Here is an 11,510-nt window from a genome sequence, read left to right on the forward strand (position 1 = left end):
TCTGTACATTCAGTCCAAAGTATATCCTTCTTGTAATGGCCAGACAGTCATTGTTTCAGTGTAGATTGGAGTTGCACACAGGGACCCTGTGGGATTCCCCTTCTAGCAGACTCTGAATGAATTGCCCAGGAAATTGAAGATTGCTTTTGGTAATTCCTGTAAATCTGGAAACCTTCAAAAGTATCCATTTAAATTGGAACATTTGGATTTCTGTGAAACTAAGTAAATAGTTACTGCGGAGAATTTAGGCAATTAAATACATAGTCTAACTCCTGAGTGATGATTTTACTGACTTCATAGATACTTCATACACCCCCAAATTACAGCTCCCTCCGAACAATTACACCTTCCTTGAACCTGAACTGACTCATCCTCTATCTTTCCTCAGACACAACACTCCTAGTTTGCTCCGATCCAACATCTCCCTTCCCCAACACCAGTCCTGCTGAACCGAAACTCTTGCTTTGGCCCTGTCCTCTGCTTCTCCCGGCTCCAACCTGCCACTACCCCATTTCTCTGCCCCTAATCACTTTCACTTCTGCTGCTCCAGATCTGATTTGCTTCTCTCCCCACCAGGACTAGGTTGCCCTTTCCCCCACTCTGGACCTGCTCTTCCACATGCCACCCTATTCCTCTGCTCCAGGCCTAATCTGCCACTCCCCCCTGACCCATCCATGGCACCAAGACCTCCCTTCCCGCTTTGGACCTGGTGTGCCCTTCCCTAGCTCCTTGCTCAATTGGCAACTTACCCCTACCCACTTGACATCCTACTCTCTGGCACTGTACCATCCTATATCCTACCATCACCCTGCCTGAATTGAACTGCAGTGATGAAGAAGCACATCACACCAAATTTTACTGTCTCTCATAGGTCAATGTTCGTGGTGATGAGAAAGGGGAAGATAGCACCAATATTGTTGTGTGTATCAGGTATCGTTTTGCACTTTACACATGATGAAGTATATGAATAAATTTGGAATTATAACGGACAGCACTTCAGGTGGAAGTACCGACAGTCCGGGTTGTGTACAGGTTCCATTTTGAAGTCTGTTGGCAAGTCATTTTACTGAAGTCAGGATAATATTTGCAAATCCAGGAACGGTTCATATGTAGGGTCTTTAAAGTGATTCCCCTGAATGGGATCGCATTTATAAGTCAGATGTTCATAAATCAGGGCATCCATGCATGTTTTTAACTGCAGGAATGTACTGTCCATCATCAACAACCATTACATTTATCACAGGAATTTATTTTTATTGAAAATAGAAGAAAACTTTGCCATGATTTACCTGCACATAGTAACTTATAAATTACCTTTTCTTTGAACTGAGCTGATGCTTACTCTAAAAGAATGTATCGGGCAGAGGAAGGTCAAATGGTCACATTATTGGCATCTGCTAATTGCATCGACAGTAATTTACAGTTTAAGGCACGTTAGACTATATTTCCAGGAAGTAAAACATCTTGGTTTTGACATGATATTGATTAATTGTTCAAAATGTTTTCACAAGTGGATCAATGACCAGAAGATACAGGTATGTAATCAGTTTGTAATAATGTAGGGGGGAGGCAAAGATAGTTTTTTAAAAAAAATTCTGAGTTGTCAAAATCTAACACGCTCTGTTGAAAAATGGTGAAACTGATGCCATTTTTGTTTTAAAAGGGGAGGTTGTCACAGATGATGGACATATAGGGCTATGCACAAAATTAGGCAATGTCAGACTTTGGAAGACTCTCCTTTTAACGGAGGCACGACATGCCAAATGGGCTCCTTCAGTGCTGTAAGAATCTGCATGTTTCATCAATCTTCCTCTCATTCCACACTTCCGCTGATGTGTTATGCTTTATAGATTATCTACACTGATAAACTTGTTTCCTATTAAGTAAAATAAGTGATTAGTTTGCAGTGATTGTACCATGACCCGTAAGTGCTGAAAGACATCACAAAGTGAACTGGTTATTAGTAACACTGGAAATGATAACAAAACTAAATATGCAGCTAGACCAAACATGGGCTGAAGAGTGAATAAACCTTCTTTAAAATCTAAAATTGATGTACAAGAGTGATCTGCAGATTTTAGTTAACACAAGCTCTGTAACCAACTTGAATATAGCCCCCCATACTTTATATCATATGAAATTTGTGATTATTATTTCATTGCAGTCACCTTAGGTTATTCATTATTCAATATAAAATATTAAATACTGTAAGATCAATTGGCATTATGTAGTAGAGCTTACTCAGTACAACCTATCAGCTGTTTCTGCTTACATCTTTGCAACCTTGGATCATTTATTACTGACTAATTTATATCACGCTTCACTTCTTAACCTTTGTGCTTTCCTGCACTATGAGCTTTAACTTTCAATCTTGTGTTAAATTGTATGATTTGCTTTCATGTACATGTATGGTGCACAATTATGTAGCTACTGAATGATCGAATTAAAACACTCAAGTTTTTTTCTAATATTTCTTATGTACATCCATGCTAAATGTATTTCTAAGCTGTTTATTTAAAAAGCCTTTATGCTATGGGGTTAATTATTCTCCATTTAATTACTTTTTTTTTACTGTTTATGGTCCTGAACTACCCTAATGGGGAAGAGGAGCAGAGTATTAGTCATCGGGGACTCCATAGTTAGGGAGACATGTAAGAGGTTCTGTGGGAATGACAGAAATTCGGGGAGCTAGGGTAAAAACTTACAGCTAGAACAAACAGGGTTGTTATCTCTGGTTTGTTGCCTGTGCCACGTGCTAGCAAGGCGAGGAATAGGGAGAGAGAGGAGTTGAACACCTGTCTACAGGGATGGGGCAGGAGGGAGATTGTTTGATTCCTGGATAATTGGGATGTTTTCTGATGTAGGTGGGACCTCTACAAACAGAATGGTCTTCACCTAAAACAGAGGGTTGCCACTATCTTGGGGGGGAGATTTCCTAATGATCTTTGGGTGGGTTTAAACTAATTCAGCAGAGGGGTGCGAACCCAAATTGTAATCTGAGTATACAGGAGGTTGAGAGTAGTGAGGTCAAAACTAAGGTTTCAAGGTCGCAAGAAGTTGGTTTAGAGTGTCTCTACTTCACTCACCTTATTCCAAATGCTCCTGGTGTTGAACTTGCAGCATGGATTGGTATCTGGGATTTTGATGTTGTGGCAATGTTGAGACATGGATAGAGCAAGGACAGGAATGGTTGTTGCAGGTTCCAGGATTTAAATGTTTCAGGAAGAACAGAGAAAATGGTAAAAGAGGGGTGTGTGGCATTGTTAGTCAAGGACAGTATTACAGTGGCAGAAAGGACATTTGAGGACTCGTCTACTGAGGTAGTATGGGCTGAGATTAGAAACCGAAAAGGAAAGGTCACCCTGTTGGGAGTTTACTATTGGCCTCCAAACAGTTAGAGAGATATAGAGGATAAGGATTGTGGGCGGCACGGTGGTACAGTGGTTAGCACTGCTGCCTTACAGCGTCAGAGATCCGGGTTCAATTCCCATCTCAGGCGACTAACTGTGTGGAGTTTGCACATTCTCCCCGTGTCTGCGTGGGTTTCCTCCGGGTGCTCCGGTTTCCTCCCACAGTCCAAAGATGTGCAGGTCAGGAGAATTGGCCATGCTAAATTACCCGTAGTGTTAGGTAAGGGGTAAATGTAGGGGTATGGGTGGGTTGCGCTTCGGCGGGGCGGTGTGGACTTGTTGGGCCGAAGGGCCTGTTTCCATACTGTAAGTAATCTAATCTAATCTAAGATAGCAAAGATGATCCTCGACAGGAGAGAGAGTTTCAGGATACTTGTTATGAAGGCTTTAACTTTCCAAATATTAGCTGGGAATGCTATAGTTCAAGTACTTTAGATGGGTCAGTTTTTGTCCAATGTGTGCAGGAGGGTTTCCTGACACGGTATGTAGACAGGCCAACAAGGGGCGAGGTCAAGTTAGATTTGGTACTAAGTAATGAACCTGGCCAGGTTTTAGATTTGGAGGGAGGTGAGCATAATTTGGAGGTTGGTGATAGTGACCACAATTTGGTTATGTTTACTTTAGTGATGGAAAGGGATAGGTATATACCACAGGGCACAAGTTATACCTGGGGGAAAAGCAATTACGATTCAATTAGACAAGATTTAGGAGGCAGAGGATGGTTAGATGGGCTTTGAAACAACATGGAGGGTCTAAGGGCCTATACTGTAATGTTCTTTGTTCTATTTCTCAAGTAGAATTACAGGATATTTTAAAAATAAAATTTCTGAACAAAATCAATTTTGAATTTAAAATTTTACTGTGTTTTATCTTTCCTGCATTCCTTTAAAATTCACTTTAAAATAGTAGCTCAAATACTGAAAGTGATTTAATTGCAGCAACCATATACATTCAAGGCTAATTCACCATTTGTAAGCAAATGTCTATTAAATGAAACTATTTATGAAGAGTCTACATTTTCATAGCCAGGCAATGTTGTATTCTTTTTATTTTGTCTTCTTATTTCTTTTTCTCTTCAAAGTTAGCCACATATCCCTACTATTAAATTGTTCAAATACTTTCATATAGTTTAATCAATTGTTTAATTGCACAATATTAACCACTTTAGAGAATCGGTTTCCAATAAAATCTCTAGTATGAAGTTTTCACTTTCTGCATTCAGGTAAGGAAAGAACAAGGCAGCACATTATGACACATGGTGAAGCACTTCAGGGCACATTTAACTCATTTTAACAGGTTATTAATTCATGGTTTTTGTCCCCATAAGAAGTGAGTTCTGAAGATCTTGTTTTTCATTGTTTATCCCATTGTTAAAAACTCAGTGACCTCTGAATGTTGTTTATAGTGCAGAACTAATTCATTCATTCAAACCACTTCTTTCTGCTAAACAACCTCTCTGGACCTGCAAGTTTCATTTGACAGATGTGGTGTTTCATTGTCTCAGAAGAAAATGAGTAATATTTTCTTCTTGATTTTCTTTCTGTTTCTTTTATCTCTCTCCTATAATCCCCATCCATCCTTCTCATTCTTTGCTTTCGGTATATTCTATATAATTCTGCCTTATGACTCCTCATTTAGGATCTGAAGTTTGATATCACTTTGAACTAGATGCAAGGATTGAGATTCATGTTAATTGACAATAATATAGGTAGCTCACTAGATTCATGGGATTGAATTTTTTTTTGGTTGTATCATTTTCGCCAGGTTTTATGGGGGATTCCTCACCGTATCTTGCCAAACTTGCCTCATTAACTACTAACCTCAGCAACACAACATACCCGTCACCGGATTCCTATTCCATTTTACTATGCATCATCACCGAGAAAACTCACCACTGCCGGAACATCTTAGAATTGATTGGCATCCTTTGTGCCAACACCATCTTTAACAGGTCATTGTGCGCCTGGAAAAAACACTGAAATTACCCTGGACAGTCCATTGGTGTCAACAATACCCTGTTTTCTGGGCAGGGACCTGGATATCCTGCTGGATTGGGTGGTACAGGGATGAGATAACCTCTTTCACCAGGATAAGCAAAGCTAGACCACGCCAGCCTTGTCTATGCAGGTCCAAGCAGTCTCAGCCACCTAGAGGTGTTCAGCAAGAAAGGAATAACATCAATCACTTTCTCCAATCTGCCTATCTAAGTGTCATCATCTGCTATGTGAACCCTGACACTTGCTCTATGTCTACGACTATACCCATTCCCCACCAACAGTACTGTCACCAAAGCCTATGTTATGGACCCTACCAAAACCCCTCAAAATAGAGTCATAGAGTTATAGAGATATACAGCACGGAAACAGATCCTTCGGTCCAACCTGTCCACGCCTACCAGATATCCCAACCCAATCAAGTCCCACCTGCCAGCACCCGGCCCATATCCCTCCAAACCCTTCCTATTCATATACCCATCCAAATGCCTCTGAAATGTGGCAATTGTACCAGCCTCCACCACTTCCTCTGGCAGTTCATTCCATACACTCTGTGTGAAAAAGTTTCCCCTTAGGTCTCTTTTATATCTTTCCCCTCTCGCCCTAAACCTATGCCCTCTAGTTCTGGACACCCCCATCCCAGGGAAAAGACTTTGTCTATTTATCCTATCCATGCCCCTCATAATTTTGTAACCTCCTATAAGGTCACCCCTCAGCCTCCGACGCTCCAGGGAAAACAGCCCCAGCTTGTTCAGCCTATCCCTATAGCTCAAATACTCCAACCCTGGCAACATCCTTGTAAATCTTTTCTGAACCCTTTCAAGTTTCACAACATCCTTCCAATAGTAATGACGCCAGAATTGCATGCAATATTCCAACAATGGCCTAACCAATGTCCTGTACAGCCGCAACATGACCTCCCAACTCCTGTACTTAATACTCTGACCAATAAAGGAAAGCATACCAAACGCCTTCTTCACTATCCTATCTACCTGTGACTCCACTTTCAAGGAGCCATGAACCTGCACTTCAAGGTCTCTTTGTTCAGCAACACTCCCTAGGACATTACAATTAAGTGTATAAGACCTGCTAAGATTTGCTTTCCCAAAATGTAGCACCTCGCATTTATCTAAATTAAATTCCACCTGCCACTTCTCAGCCCATTGGCCCATCTGGTCCAGATCCTGTTGTAATCTGAGGTAAACCTCTTCGCTGTCCACTGCACCTCCTATTTTGGTGTCATCTGCAAACTTACTAACTGTACCTCTTATGCTCGTATCCAAATCATTTATGTAAACTGAGATGTTGCATTCCAGATACCAGATTTAAAACAAAACATACTTTGTACATCTACTATAGTTAAAATTCCACAACAAAAAAGAAACATTTGGAATAATGTAACTCTACTGGAAAACCTAACATTATAGCATATATTGTGAAAGCCCAAAAACACAAACTTGGCAAAGCGGAAATGTAGAACACAGGTTGTCTGAGGTACAACTCCCATAACTGGCAGAAAACTCTCAGTTTTTGGCTGTAACTGAGAGAGGGACAAAAATTAGCTTCTACCTCTTTAAGACCCAAGCCACATCTGCAACCGAAAACTAAAACACCTGGTTCTGTGGGTGGGAGCTTTACTGCACCCATTCAGGCTGCTTCTAATGTTCTAACTTTAAAAAAGAAAACACCCAAGGCTTCACAAGATGTTTTATCTTCTCATGGTCTGCTTAACACTTGTTCCCCAATCTCTTTCTTACAAAAAGAACAAACCACACCTCTTAAAGCCGCAGAATCATCACACCTACAACATCTTCCCTCACCTGCTATCACCCCAACCCCTGCCATCACTATGCTCTCAGCACAGTCTACACACTCACTCAAGACAACACCTCACTGTTATCCACAGTAATCACTGTGTCAACCAATTTCATCTCTTCTAATACCTGCATCTCTTTGTCCAGAAGAAAAACAGCCCACAAAAGGGCAGAAAGAGTCAAGATGGGTGGTGGGCTGCCTGGCATTCCATTCCTCGCTCCTTCTGAGGAAAGGATCCTGACTCTGATCACCCTGAGTGGCTGATTGATTGTATCCAAGCCCCTGGATTGATATTGGAGGCTGCCCTAGACTTATTGTGCCTTGACCCCCCTGAGCAAAAGCTAACCTCCTTAACGTAACTTCGGACTTCTGAAAACCATGACAAGCTTACTAAACTAATGTAGAAAGTGCTGGAGAAACACAGCAGGTCCTACAACAGCTGTAGAGAGTCCAAGACTGTCACTCATCTTATTTGGGGACCTCCCTCCCACAGCCTACCAGATCATAGACCCACAATCCCATTCAGCCTGCTTCAATATTCTCTCCAAATCCACAACAGGACTCACCAGGCAAGTCTATTGTTTCAGCCTGTTCCTGCCCCATGGAATTCATGTCTTCCTACCTTGCCTCGATTTTGTTTTTTCTCCCCTTGTCCAATCTTTCCCCATTTACATCCACCATTCCTTTAGTGCTTCATGTTTAGTTTGTTGGCACCAAGCATCTCCTTTTCACCATAGAGATAGACCAGAATCGCCACATCCATCTCCATTGAGGAAGGTGGTCTTAGGACTCTACACTTCTTCATTGAGAGTAGGCCTACATCATCCGCTTACACAACCATCCACCTGGCTGAGCACATCCTCATCTTGAATAACTGCTCCTCTAACTTCTTTCACTTTCTTCAAGTCAGAGGGGTGGCCATGGGTCCCAGTTATGCCTGTCTCTTCATGGGATATGGGGAACATTCCTTGTTCCAGCCTTACCCTGGACCCTGTCCATAACTCTTCATCTAGTACATCAATAACATCATCGATGCTTTCCATCACAGTAGATGCAAAGAAACAAAGAATAGGAATAAATTGTTTTCTGAATGGCAGCTAGTGACCAATGGGGTACCACAGAGGTCAGTATTTGGACCATAGCTATTTACATTCATCATTAATGATTTTAGATGAGGGAACTAAATATAATATCTTCACATTTGCAGGCAACATAAAGTTGGGTGGGAGAGTGAATTGTGAGGAGGATGCAGAGATGCTTCAGTGCAATGTGAACAAGGTGAGTGAGTGAATGCATGGCATGAAATATAATGTGGATAAATGTGAGGTTATCCAGTTTGGGAGCAAAAATTGGTAGTCAGACTGTTATCTGAACGGCCATAGATTGGGAAAGGGGGAGGGACAATAAGACATTGAACTCCAGTTGCTGAAAATAAGCATGCAGGTGCAGTTGATGCTGAAGGCAAATGGTAAGTAAGCCTTCACTGTGAGAAGATTCAAGTACAGGAGAAGAGATATCTTGCAACAGTTGTACAAGGCCCTGTTGATACCTCAGCTGGAGTATTGTGTGCTGTTTTGGTCTCCTTATCTGAAGGAGGATGTTCTGGCAGTGGAGGATGTACAATGATGGTTTACCTGACTGGTTCCTGCGATGGCAGGACTGATGTATGAAGAGAGATCAGTTTGGATTATATTAATTGGAAATAGGACAATGACTAGGTTGGGGTGGGGTGGGTTGGGGGGAATGAGGGGTGTTGGAAATCTCGCAGAAACTTATAACATTCCAACAGGACTCCACATGATGGACATTTCTGATGGCTAGGGTGCCCAGAACTAGGAGTCATCAGATAAAGGATATGGGGTAGGCCATTTAGTTTGAAGCTGAGGACAAATTCTTCTCCCAGTGAGCGGTGAGCCTATGGAATGCTCGTCACAGAAAGTCATCAAGGCCAAAATACTGTTTACAAGAAGAAGATGGATGCAACTCTTGAGGCTAAAGGGATCAAAGAATATGGGACAAAAATGGGAACAGAATAGTGAGTAGGATGATCACAGTGAATAGAGGCGATGGCTTGAAGAGCCAAATGGCTTGTTCCTGTTTCTTTTTTAACATTTCTACAGCATCAAGGCAATTCACCTCATAATTTTACTGAAAAACATTCACTTTAATTTGGCACAGCCAATTCTGCTTCATTTCAGTTACAGTTGCATATGATGTTGATTAATGTTGGGCCAAACATCCATTAAAATCTCTAAATAAAGATTAGACCTGCTCCTTGTCATTGTTACAAATGCAATAATAAGTGCTTACTTTTTTTTAAACAGTTGGATGCACCTGCACTTTTGGACTACTTGATTTATCAACCATCACAGTTCAAACATTTGCCACTTTCCCAGACTGATATACTATTCTACCCTCAGCTCTGTGAAGCTTTTTCAAGGAAGAACTAGACACAAGAAATGTTCTGGTAAAATTATATTGGAAACATATGTTTCTGAATTAAAATAATGGCTTCATTCCTGCAAATTGCTCCACTGACCCCCACTTCCCCCTCCACCTCCCCCTTCATTTATCCTCCCATCCAACCAGGTGTTTTATCTTCTACCTTTTTTTTAAAAGTCTGCTAAACAATTATTTTAATTGTGGTGCTGTTAAGAGTTTTGTGGCATATAAACCAATCCTTGAAAAGCCATTAATTTGTATTGTTCAAAATAAACTTCAGTTGAGACACAAATGTTGTGCAATAAATTCTCAGAAGGTGATAAGTATTAGATGAATTAAAAACCCTGACAAATTGTTTCTTGTTTTAAGAAGCATATATCTTTGGAAGATTTAACAAGTGTGCATTACTATATTTGAACTTGAATTGAACTCAACTCCCTTGTAGTGTAAAGCTATTGCACTTTGTAAATGAATACACTTGGCGTTCCTTTACAGCAAATCAAATTATAGGCCATCTTTTTTCAATAGTCTGCATAATGAAATCACAATATGCTTAGTTTTGCAGAAAGAAAAAAACATTGTACCATTAAGTTGGTGTTTGACAAGGAGTTGTTGAATTCTACAGCAGATGTTGTGTATTATCAAACTGTAAAGAACAGCAAAGAAATGAAAGGTTCTGGTAATAGAGAAAATTTGGAAAATGTCAGTAAGAAGGGGATCTAAGTGTTTCTGAAACTGCTTCTGCCACTGTGTTACCAACATCCCAAGATATTCATGTGAGGAAATTTGAATAACGGTATTCAGACTCACTACTTTTAATAGGAAGAATTATGAATTGGCATAACATCATAAATGATCACTCAAGGGTATTTAAACAAGTCAGTTTATGTGTTAAATCTTTAACCTCCTTGTTACTCATACCACTTATAAATTAATTAGATATTTTTATCAGCAGTAAAGATGTGTAAGAATAGAGAATTATTGCACCCAAATGAAAAGTTGCATGTTAACAAAACTACATGTTATCCTCAATTCAAAAGAAGTGGTCTTTTCAGAATAATGAGGACAATTTAATATACTGGATTCAAATAAACTATTCAAGCCACTATTTTTCTGTAAGACAGTCAACATTCAAGCTCACTGTAAATATCCCCTTCTGGTTCCACTGTTTTTTGCTGACCTATACAAATGGTAGTAATAAATTAAGCTCCCCTATTCATTAGAATTAAATCCTGGTTAAAGTACTGGGATGGAAGTTCTGTCTTAAAGTTGTAAAGAGCATAGATGGAGTTAGTTAGGGCTGTTGTAATCGATGTTGTTAGGTGTATTGTAAAGTTCACAGCACCCCCTTGTTTTCCAGCCCACTTTCGGGATTCTTGCCAAAATAATTAATCTTACTTCAACATGTTGACATTCTTATAGCTGGGGAATTGGGAGAGGGTGAGAATGCATATTTTGTAATATGTGTAATACTCCTTCATATTTTAAATAGGTGAAAAGCAGAGACAAAGTTTGCCAGAGTGCACCAGCATGTTCAGAGAGTGCAGAAGACCATGGGGCAGCAGTTACTCACAGACTGCAACTTGCCACAAAACAGGACGTTGTCATGTTAGAAATCTGTCTGCAACAGCGCAGATATAATTGGTAGTAAACACTTCTTGTGCTCTTTTTGATAATGAAGAGTTGGAGTTATGTCTAAAGAGGATACAGCAACAAGGTGTGGTTGAATTATAGATTTCATTATTGAATCAACAATAAAAACAAATGCAGGTTGTGAAGTGAACAGCTAATTTTACTTTTAGTCTGAGAATAGTTGCTGAGCCTGAGCATAAGGAACTATGTCATGATG

The 11,510-nt window shown here is 40.3% G+C and overlaps 1 long non-coding RNA gene across 2 annotated transcripts; it reads left to right on the plus strand.

Moving 5' to 3' along the window:
• Positions 1-1,732: 1,732 nt before the first annotated feature.
• On the plus strand, positions 1,733-11,261 carry LOC140482600 (uncharacterized). 2 transcript variants are annotated; one of them, XR_011961761.1, is made up of 3 exons: positions 1,733-1,781; positions 8,427-8,497; positions 11,154-11,261. It is a non-coding gene; the product is annotated as an uncharacterized lncRNA (long non-coding RNA). The 2 variants fall into 2 exon arrangements; XR_011961760.1 differs by lacking the exon at positions 11,154-11,261 and adding an exon at positions 9,544-9,879.
• Positions 11,262-11,510: the final 249 nt, after the last annotated feature.

The sequence above is a fragment of the Chiloscyllium punctatum genome, chromosome 11, assembly GCF_047496795.1.
Source record: "Chiloscyllium punctatum isolate Juve2018m chromosome 11, sChiPun1.3, whole genome shotgun sequence".
In the NCBI taxonomy this organism is placed as follows: Eukaryota; Metazoa; Chordata; class Chondrichthyes; order Orectolobiformes; family Hemiscylliidae; genus Chiloscyllium; species Chiloscyllium punctatum.